General features: G+C 38.4%; 1 pseudogene; it reads right to left on the bottom strand.

The window, feature by feature from the left end:
• Nucleotides 1–11,422, bottom strand: part of LOC102860700 — a 25,808-nt pseudogene extending 14,386 nt beyond the window's left edge.
• Nucleotides 11,423–11,830: the final 408 nt, after the last annotated feature.

Below are 11,830 nucleotides of genomic sequence, written 5' to 3'. Positions count from 1 at the left end.
AGCTGCTCCAAGAGAGAAGGATGGAAAATTACCTCCCGGAAGCAGGAATGGCATCCACTTCCTAAATAACATGCTTCTGGAAACACTATGAACTTCGATAAATGTCGATGGTTGTAGAGGGCTTCAAGCCTTTTGTTTGTACAGTTGCTATGAGTTGTGCTTGACTCGAAGGCAATTAACAACAACAACATGATTTACTACCTCTGAAAACCCACTGAAGGGTTAGCTATGGGTCAATGCTAATTCAACTGAACATAACAATGAGGTAACTAGGGAGCTCCTGTGGTCTAGTGGTAAGGAGCTGCCCTGCTATCACAAAGGCACACAGTTTGAAATAACCTGCTGTTCTGTGAGAGAAAGATGGACAATCACCTCCCATGCTCTTTACTGGGTCTGAAAACCAGCTAGAAGGTCAGCTGTGGATTGTTTCTGACTCAATGGTATACAATGGTAACATAGTTATAAGGTGATTGGTTAATCTTGCCATCCTGCCAGACTTAAATTGAGCAGGAGTATAACTTATCAGCTTATCCTATGTACCCCACACATTGCTTGCAGAAAGTGAAACAGTATTGAAGCACTTTAATGAAAAAGATAAAAAGTAAAGACTTGATCAATTACACCTCAATATGAAGGGGGGTGGGGGAAAGTCACCACTGGACCAACAGGCAAAATTATGATAGATGGAGAAAAGATTGAAGATGTCAGGGATTTCACTGTACTTGGATCCACAATTAACATGCATGGTAGCAGCTGTCAAGAAAGCCAAAATCATGTGTCATTGAGCAGATCTTACATCAAAGACCACTTTAGAGTGCCAAAGAGTAGGGATGTTAGTTTTAAAAATAAGATTTTTGTAAACTCATGTTTTATTAAAGTGCTTCATAAATATAAGAAAGTTGGGCAATAAATACCCTGCCAGAGCTTTATACATGCAGATATTTATAATAGGGAAGAGAAAATGGGAAATGTTGCAGAAAGGAGTAAAGGCTGCTCTCCAAAAATGGAAAAATCGTCTGGGGCATTCCCTTAGTTTTAAGTGCATTGCACTTACATTCCGACTTCAAAGCACTGGCTTGGCCTGGAATCTCTCTTGTAAATCAAGAGAAATCTGGAAATCCATGAAAAATCTGCTCCAGATTTATCACCTATTCATTGCTGAAGTATCCCTCGACCCAGCTGCACAGCAGAATTATACTTCCCGACTGACTTAGCCAGTCATGAATCTTCAGCACATCCAGCCAACCTGGGCCTTGATTCATGCCCAGGTTTTGCTTGACAAAGTCTCATGTCTGGATGAGGTGGAGGAAGATGGATTTCTACATGGTTGTCCGTAGTAAAAGATGGAGGAAGAGGAGGAGTAGCTTTGTTCTGGCCTTTTCTTGATACGATGCCCACTGCTCTGTCATCTGCCATCAAAATGGTAAATGGGACTTGGAAACAAGAATGATATTCAGATTATTAAGTACTTGGATTTTCCTAGTGACCAAAGACATTTCACAAAAGTCTGCCACAGTACTACCTACATCCGCTTTAACCTGTCTGGGAGCTGACAGAGGGCTTATCTTCATTTCTGACACCTGAGGGGAAACAGCTCACAATGCGAGTTACAAATCATCATTTACAGGTGTTTGTTTCTCCCAGCAGAGAGGATTTTTGATCTCTCTCCTCAGCACATCTCCCCCTTTGTATTTCTCCTCTAATTTATTCTCCCATCAGCCTACAGCCTCCCTTTCAGCGACTAGCTCAAAAACAAGGAAAATCTACTGACTTCACAATCTATTCCTACTCATTCCCCTCTCTTTTCCCTCCTGCTCTGACTTAAAGTGATCTTTTTCACTCTAAATTTCAACTTTTCTCCTCATCACTAGCCCCTTCCTCAACTGCTGTCGACAAAGTTGCATGCGGCATTTAAAAAGGACACCTTAGGGTCCATGTTGGTTGGACTCTTAGGTAGAAGATCAGTGGTTCAAATACATCAGTCACTAATTAGGGGAATAATGAAGCAATTTACATCCCTTAAGATTTACAGATATCCAATGGAGGGTCCTCATGAGTTGGATTCAATAGGAGTAGGTTTTATTTTATGGGTTGTTATCTTTCTTAGAGTTGCCTTACCATGGTCACTTGTGGTTGCTGTGAGGCTGAACACTGTGACACTGATGTCAAATGCGTTAATGGTTGGCTACCCAATGCGGACAGAGAATGGGGTGGAGATCCCCAATTAAAACAAGCGTGGAAGGAGGAGTGGCATCCACTTCCATAATAGCTTGCCTCTGGAAACCCTATGGACCTGGAGAGAGGATGAAAGACAATCAAGTGTCGAGGACTCTCCTTCGTAGGGTCGCTATGAGTCACCTGCAACTTGACGGCACTTAACAACAACAACAATCTTTCTTAGATTGCTGTTAAATATATAAAAGAAAGGAGAGAGGAAGAAGCTAAATGTTTCCAGAACTCTATTTGTTTTCAGATCACCATTCTCCCAGTTTCCCCACACAATTCTGGTTCCAAGCTCTCAGCCAGTTTTTTCCTCTATGTTCCTCCATTTTATACTTTTTTTTCATGTTCTTACAGAACTTTCTGACCAACACGGACTAGAAAGAAAGATTTGATGGTTTGTTTCCTTATCTCAGACAGTGACAAGTTACAGATGGCAGCAGAGTGTCATCTGACCCTTGTTTTTCACAGTCCTGGGAGAGATCAGTCATTGGAAGAGAGCATCATGTTTGGAGACGTAGAGGCTCAACCAGGACATAGGGTATCCTTGAGATGTATGGCCAAACTAGCTAAAATGATTGACTTGAATACATTAGTGACAGTGATGGTAATGCAGGAAAATCAGCATTGTGCTTTGTTGTGCGTAAGAATAACAGGAGTTAGAATAGAACTGACTGCAGCTAAACAAATAACAAAAATCAGCTACCACTTTCACATTTGAGAACATGAAAAGCACATTTCTTCTGCATCTTCTGCAATCTAATTAGGATTAGACACTGTGACTCAGTTCTGGAGACTGTTCATATAAAAAAAGTTATGCTAGTCTACTAAGATGTTAAATTTTATTTGTAATTAGAAGATATCATAGCTCTCTTGAGTAATAGAGGACCAAGTCAACATAATCTTTTTCTCTCGAGTGTCATGGGGTAGATGAGCGAAATGTTGTTCTTGTTGTTGTTGTTGTTGTTGATTGCCTTCTAGTCGAGCATGACTTATAGTGACCACATGAACAAAAGGCCTGAAGCCCCTCTACAACTATCGACATCTATCAAAGTTCATAGGGTTTCTGGAAGCATGTTATTTAGGAAGTGGATACCACTCCTGCTTCCAAACATATCATAGAATGTTATTGTTATGTGTTATTGATTCACCAACTTTGTTTTTCCCCCATCACATTCATGTTTGTTTATTTTTCTTTTTTTGGCATTATGAGACTGAACGTTTACAAAGCAAATGACAGAAGCTGTGCTGCAATACTTGAAGGCATGCATTTTGAGGGTACCAGCTGCTCCATGGGAGAATAATGGACAATCTCCTCCCATGCTATTAACTGCCTCTGAAAACTTGCTGGAGGGTCAGCTATGGGTAGGGTCCTACTCAACGGTACACACAACAACAACAACTCTCTTTTTTATAATATTAATTTTAGTGCTCACAATGGAATTTAACTTTTCCTATTTCTGTGATTTTTATATTTATTAACCCTTCTCTACCTCTGTTTTCTCTTCTAAATCCCGCTTTAACTTCTGGTAGTTTCCTATCTATGTTCCAGTCATTTTTGAATGATCTTCAATTGTATTTTGCTTGCATGTGATATCAACGATATTGTTCGATAATTTCCACATTTAGTTGGATCATCTTTCTTGGGAATGGGAACAAAAATGGACCTTTTCCAATCCATTGGTCAGACAGCTGTCCTCCAAATTTCCTGGCATAGACTGGTGAGTGCATCCAGGGTTGAAATTGTTAATTGAAACAAATCAGTTCGTATCTCATCAATTCCTGAAGACTTATTTTTTGCCAATGCCTTCAGTGCATCTTCTACTTCCTCCTTCATTATCGTGGGTTCCTGTTCATATGTTACTTCCTGAATTTTTTCAGTGTCAATCAATTCTTTCTGGTACAGTGATTCTGTGTATTCCCTCCACCGATTTTTGATGCTTTCAGGGTCATTTAATATATTGCCGTAGCATCCATCTTTCAATATTGTGACAGTTCTTTCACAGTTCTATTGTTTTTCAGTTCTTTCAGCTTGAGAAATACAGAGCAAGTTATTCCCTTTTTATTCTCCAATTCCAGCTCTCTGCACATTCCATTATAATTTCTTTCTCGAGCTGCCTTTTGAAATCATTTGTTTAGCTCTTTCACTTTGATATGTTTCCCTTTAGCTTTAGCTTCTTGATGCTCCAGTGCAATTTATTATCCAAATTACTGAGGAGTAGTGATATCCGTTTGAGAACTAAAGAACATTTGATTAAGGCTATAGTCTTTCCAAATATTATCTATGCATCCAAAACCTGGGCAATGAATAAGGGTGACAGAAAAAGATGATGTCTTTGAGCTATGGTGCTAGAGAAGAGCACTGAACGTCCCATGAGCAGCCAAGAGAACGAATAGTTATGTCTTAGAGATGGTTCAGCCAGAGTGCTCTTTGGAGGTAAGAATGAGGCTTCACCTCATTTGGGTATGTTGCTAGGAGGCACTTTTCCTTTGAGAGGGACATGATGTTGGGAAGGGTGGAGGATCAGAAAAGGAGAGGAAGACCCTCAACCATGTGGATTGACAAGGTGACTGCTGCAATGGGCTCTTGTGTGTCAGAAAGTATGAGGATGGCGCAGGATAGAACAGTGTTCAGATCTTTTGGGTCACTATGAGTCATACTCAACTCAGCATCACCTAACAACAGCTTTTCTGATTATTCCTTTAATGGATAGTGTTGTTCCCTTCATTCATCTTAATATATGTCTTATCTCTTCACTTTTACTCTGCTTTCTCTCCCTTTCCATCTCTGATAGTCATGCAAAGATTACTGTATTTAGTGTAAACATTTCAAGAGATTCTTCAAATAGTTATGCAATTTTATCCTTTGGTGACTGATTTCTTTCACTCAGCATGATATCTCCTAGATTCAATCAAGCTATGCAATCAGTGTTTCACAAATTCCTTAACTTTTTCTTAACATTGCATAGTACTTGGTTGTGTGAATATAGCACACTTTCTTTATCTATTCACCCACTGATGGACACTTGAGTTGCTTTCATCTTTGATACTGTAAGTAATTCTGCAATAAACACAACTGTGCATATATCTGTTAATGTCATCACTCTTCTTTAACATATATGTTGATTAGCAGGATTGCATAATCAAATTATATCCTCAACTTTCAAAGGAGGTACCAAATTGCTTTCTTTAGTAATCACACCATTTTATAGCGGTACATAAAGGTGCCCTCTCCACATCCTTGACAGCATGTGTTGTTTACTGTCTTACTGTACTTCACTATTGTTACTGGGGTAAGATATATCCACGTTTTTATTTGCATTTCCCTGGTGCAGTGATCTTGAGCATTTCTTCCATAAGCTTTCTGGCCATCTGAATGTCTTCTTTAGCTCAAATTTATTTCTAATAGAGCTGATGGGAACATTGCTTCTGCGGCTGTTTCTGATTAGTTTTCTATATTCAGAGAACCTCAGTGTGTTCAGAGACCAGGACGGTGGAAAAGTGTGTAGTAAAGTGTTCAGTACATGGCTGCTCTGTAAGACAGTACAGTTGAATGCATCATGGAGAAGGAGCCGACTAGACTAACAGAAAGCTGTGTTGTCAGGCATATTCCACACTTTTCAAGTCTTTTCTCTTTTTCTCCACCTCTTGACACACCAAATTATCTTTAGATATACAAATGAGAGAATTCCTGTATCTCTCATGTCTAATTTCTAATTTGAATTCTTATTTACAATTTCTGGAGACTCCTGGCGTCCTCGGAATGTCTGCTGTTCCTGACTCCCCTTCCTAAGGCTCCTATTAAACAGTAAGCTCAGAGTCTTCCATCATCTGTGTTTTAACAAAATTGAGTTTGGAAGTTTTTAAAAGAGAAATTCTAGAATAAGGAATAAGCAGGGAGATTACTAATAAACTGTCAAGCAAAGTTACTAATGAATGGCTAAAGAAAAGTCCCTTAAGCTTCTTAAAGAAAAGAACAAACTCTGATTAATTTTCATCAACATTTAACAGCATACCTTCACTTTTACCTCTTAACCACCCTGTCTCTCATTCATTCTTACTAGAAAATGTGGATTCAGAGTCTCAGTTTCATGACTCTTTGTAGTTAAACTACAGTTGTTGTTGTTGTTGTTGTAGTTGTTAGGTCACATGCGGTTATCTCCAGGAGTCTCAGATCATAAACAAGAAAAGCAAAAAAATATGATGATTTTTAACTAAGTGAGAAATATTTTAATTAGAAGATAGAAATCAAATAAGAAAAAAAATTCACAGTTGTGTCAGAAACCTCCCCTGGGAATGTTTTACAGGAAGAAGATGTTGGTTCTGCAGCTGCCTCAGTTCAAAGGCCAATCTCATGCTGATAACACTCTTTAACAAAGCATGCTGTGGTGTCTGATTGGCACTCTTGTATTTTAGTAATCTTAGTTATAGGGTTTCCCTCCCCCCACCCTCCCACCCTGGAGACTTTTATATACTTTTAGAGTTTTTGGTATTACTGATAGATTCTAGAAGTTTGACATTTTACATGTTTTAAGCTCTGTAATTTGAGAATATAATTTTGCAGTATTTTTTTATTATAGGACTATAACTATTTCTGTAACACCTATTTATTTTGCTATACCTTTACCTTACTTCATTATATGTAAATCTAGGTCATTGAATTTTTATCTGAATTCATTTAAGTAAAATGTTAATATCTTTTTAAAAATTACTCATTAATTTGGCAGTTATAACAACTCAGATAATTCTTATTATAAAAATAAAATATTATGCAACATAGGAGAGGCTAGAAAGCGTTATACTGAGAGAAGTAACTCAATAACATAAGGACAAATACTGCCAAGGACCATTATTGTAAAAATAAAAGGATAACTAGTAAAATGTGTATACATGTCCTAAAGCAAACATCTAGAATTTTTCAATTATATAACTATTGTCTGGGTTCTGCTGTAGCCCAGGGGGGAAAAAAAAAAAAGTCCTAAAGCAGAAAAGGGAGGAGCTATGAGTGAGAATGAGGGCAAATGAAGAGATCACAGAGTTTGGTAGGCAGAGGGAAGTAGTGAAGGCATTACGAAAGATTCAGTGGGTATCTGAAAAGATGAGCTAATAGTGAGCATAGATCTATGGTGATTAATTTTAGAGAGCACAATTTATAAGAATGATCATATGAGACACAATGTGAAAAAACAAATATGTTGAACACAATGTATATGAACTTTGTATGCCAACCAATACAAAATAAAAATATAACTATGTAAACACTAGGAAAAATAGAGGATGAGGTATGGGGAAGAAAGATATTTCCAGAAATCCAAGACAGACTTCTAGAAATTTATAAAGTAGAAGAGAAAGAAAAATTAAAATAACTTCAAATACATGAACATTCAGAAAAGCAGTTCTTTGCACAAGCCCAAGCAAGTTATAATTGCTTCCATGTGTAGCACTACAAAAGACTCTCTGAGATAGTGACATCATAGCTGGCCCAGGGATTTGACAGGCAATACAGAAATTACATTAAAAAGGCACAGAATTTCTAGAAATATAAAGATTCTTGTAAAATTACATTTAGCTGACTTTGACAAATGGTATTTAAACAGACACATTAGGAAGGATAAGTAAATGAATATCATTATTAAGCTATATTTACTGTTTCATTCATTCTGAGACTACTCTTTCTCACACTTTCCCACTGCAGTCAGATTCAGACTCATAGTGACCCTCCTTTGAGTCTTTGAAACTATACATGTTTACAGGAAGAGGCTGCCTATCGATTTTCCTAAAAGAGAAATTCAAACTCTGCTGATGGTTTGAACCATGAACCTTTCCATTTGCAGCACAGTATAGAATGCACCCCACCACCAGAGACGCTTTTTTTAACATCTTTTACATGAATTTACAGGGTGGTTTGTAGTTTTGGTTTTGGGTTGGTTTTTTTTCCTCCTGATGGATAAATTATTCTTTGATCGTAGATGACATCAGTTATGAACTTCTGTATTCTTTTAATTCTTTTTCATTGATTTGCTTACCAATCATTAATATTCACTCTATTTTCTACAATAACTTATATGTTGTTGTTGTTGAGTGCTGCTGAATTGTAGACGACTCATAGCGATGCTATGAATGAAAGATCTGAACACTTATATAACTTTCGTGGTTTCTCCACGTTCATAGAGTTTCCAGAGACAAGCCATTTCGGAAGTGGATGCCATTCCTGCTTCCAAGCTTGTTTTCATCGGGAAGCTCCACCAAACACTGTTCACCATGGGTAACTGTTATCGCATTTGACACATCAGTCTCACAGTATTTAAAAACATCACAGCAACCACAAGTTACTCCTGTACAGTAAACGGACACACCAGTGCTATACCCCTTAGAAGAATGTTTGACCAAAAACAATTAAAACCAGACCTGAGGGCCACAGATTAAAAACACCCACCTTTGGCTTGATTAGCACAATTTTCTATAAACTAGGCCAACAGCTGGAACAGGAGCGGCATCTACTTTCGAAATGGCTTGCCTCCGGAAACTCTATGTTCCAACAGTGCTCAAGCCTTTCGTTCATAGTGTCGATATGAGTCATCTACAACTCGACAGCACCTAACAACAACAACAACAGGCCAACAGAACTCTCTCTGTGTTGTTGCAATAACTCACATACTTTGTATTTTATATAATTACTTACTACTTATCTATGCCTGTTATCCCCCCTTTTCTTCAAGTCCTCATGGAATTTCTCCTATTCCTTCACCCTACTGTCCTCCATCCACTAACCTCTGCTATTTCCCACCCCTTTTTTTCTGTTCCCTTTCCCCTCCTCTGCATCCCCTTTTGAATAATCATATGTATCTTGCTCAGTTATCATCCTATTTTCACAATAGTGGTCTTATGCAATATGTCTCTTTATGTGACTAATGTATTTCACTCAACATAATACTCTCTAGTCTCTCCCAGACTGTATAGTATTTGGGGGATCTTAATGGAAAAGGAGAGGTGATGAAGGCTCAGAGAACATCACAATAGGACCTGCCAAGAAAACGAAAAAACCTTGTCAGAATAAAGCACATAGGATTGGACAGTAAGGAGAAAAGGCCTGTTGAAAAAAAAAAAATAAGACTAAAGAGAATAAATAATGGAAAAGAATGAGACGGATGAGAAAAAAAATAATTCATAATTTAAAAATCACCAGTACCTCATATATTGTAATGCAAGGCCTAGCAACAAGATAAAGAAAGGCACAGTTATTGCCCTACAGATCAAGGCAATGAGGATGTGATACCCCAACAACAGAGAGGGAGAAGTATGTAACTACATCCCATCCTCTGATTTTCCAGGACTGTCTTTGCTAAACTGTGAATTGGCACCACCATCTACATGCTTCCAATGCAGAGTGGAATTCCAACTCCTTCACTCAAAATCCAGGACATTATGTATCTTTTATGAACCTTTTTCTCTCTTACTCTTACCAACAATTGTTCAGGTTCCTCATTCTTATTTGTTCTATATCATATATGATCTGTTTGACACTCGATGTCTCAGAAATACATCATTCTCTCAATGTATATATGTGTGTGTGTGTCTATCTGAGTTTTAGTATCTGTATTTTTTCTGTTGTTCATAATTCATTATTTCTCTCTCTTTCCCCCACCCTCTCCTTTAAGTGACTTCTTTCATTTCTTTGAAAATCATTTACCATTAAGCCCCTCTCCCTCTTTGACATCTTTAAATGAATGAAGTTAATGGGTACATGCAAGCATTTTGGAATGAGAGTGAGACAAACCTTTTTCTCTGCAAATACACCTTCCTCTGCATTAAGAACACTCAAGAGAAAACAAAGGCAGTCTTTGCAGAGAAGATTATAAATGGCATTTTGTGTCCCTTGGTACTAACTGATTAGGGTACATAACTTCTTTCCCCTTCTAAATAATGAATAATTCCATTATTCATTATTTCAATAACTCCAATTAATAACTCCTTGAATAATTCTGGATGCTTATAAAATCTGGTCCCCATAGAGATGCCCACAGGAAACTTCCTGTGCTATCATAAGGATGCAGCTTACAGCCTGTTATTCCTTGGAATTCAAATGGATCTGAGCATAAGGAAAACAGAAAAGTATTAAGCAGCAAATTATAAAGTAAGAGATAAGAACTACACTTGATGCTTTTGGTGTGGAGAAACAAGTGAAAAATAATGAAACAAAAATCAATTTTGCATTCAGAGTATTGTAGAAAGAGCATTGGACAGCAGTATGTATCAGCAGGTGGTATGTTTGCTCTAAAGATACCTGATGGATAAGAATAGATGCTCACTGGGAAGGACTGGTATGAAGGAGTCAAGTGAAACGAGAGGAGGGTAAGAATCAGAGACTGTCGGAAGTGATATATCAGAAGAGGGGATCACATTAGGGAAAAGAAAAAAGGGTTTGAAAATTGAGAGGAGAAAAGTGAGTTTCACACTAGAAAAAGCAAGAGATGATTAGAAAGAAGGTGACTTCACCTATCATAGAGAAGGAGACAGCAAGAATCTGAAATACCAGATGCAGTTGTAGAGACAAAGCAAGAGACTCCTGTAGAGAATTATGTATATCGCTGGATGTAGTGAGGAGGGAAGGACCACAAGGAGTAGGAACCCTAAAACTGAGACAAAGAAAGTCCTTGAAAATCCCTCCAAGACTCACATTCCATCTTGAATTGACTTGCAAAGTTCCCTTCTGCCTAAGTAAATGCAACAAAAAAGGACCAGAATATGCTCCTTAGTAGAGTCACTTTGTTATTACTGTGGTTGCCTTTGGACCAAGGCTTCGAACAGCAGTGTCTGAGTCACCATTCCAGCCATGAATTACAAATCATCTAACCAGCCTGAGCCTTTTTTTTCCCTTTTGGTCTAAGTTCGATTGGCAAAGGAGATCTGTATGAGGTAGTAGGAGGTAGATTACTGAGAGCCTGTAAGTAAGAGAATAGTGTGGGGAAGCAAGAGGGGATGAGAATAGAAATGGGGTGGGGGGAAACCTAGTCTGTAAAGCACACACTGAGACATTTGCCTGAATCTGGATCTCTCCAGTCTCAACTGCTAAAGTGGTTGAAAAACAGAAGATAAGAGTGCTCAAGTCCTTAGTGTCCAAAAGCATATGAGTCCATGCAGCATGATTTTGCTCATAACCCCTCACACCATCGGTCAGAGCTGCCAGAATTACTCTTACCATCCTGAGTGCAGGACCTTATAAGAGAACTGCCAGCAACAAAGGGAGCATTTCAGTATGAGATGGAATCACTGACTTGAGAGCTCTGATTTCAGCAAAATCTTCCTGCCAACTAATATTCGCTCCCTCAACCACATTGCATAGGAGAGAAAAGCTGGGTCTCCCTCCCGGAGCCCTGAATCTTCCACTCAGCTTTTCACTTCCCTTTCATTGCAGACTCTGGTCTAGGCTTTCTCTTGCTTCCTTGCTTCCAGAGGCTTTCCTCTTCCTCAAACTCCTTCTTACTGCCCTGGAAAAGCCCTTATTCATTTCTGAAAATGTCATTTCCCCAAACTTTTAGTTTCACATCCCCAGAACACTTGCCCAGTTTCAGGTGACTTTATCCTATATTCAACTTAACTACCCACTCCC

Source organism: Elephantulus edwardii, unplaced genomic scaffold (genome assembly GCF_000299155.1).
Source record: "Elephantulus edwardii isolate Elephantulus edwardi_28Jun2011 unplaced genomic scaffold, EleEdw1.0 scaffold00168, whole genome shotgun sequence".
Taxonomy (NCBI): Eukaryota; Metazoa; Chordata; class Mammalia; order Macroscelidea; family Macroscelididae; genus Elephantulus; species Elephantulus edwardii.
The sequence above is the reverse complement of the archived record's forward strand: the minus strand, read 5'-3'. Positions and strand labels throughout refer to the sequence as shown.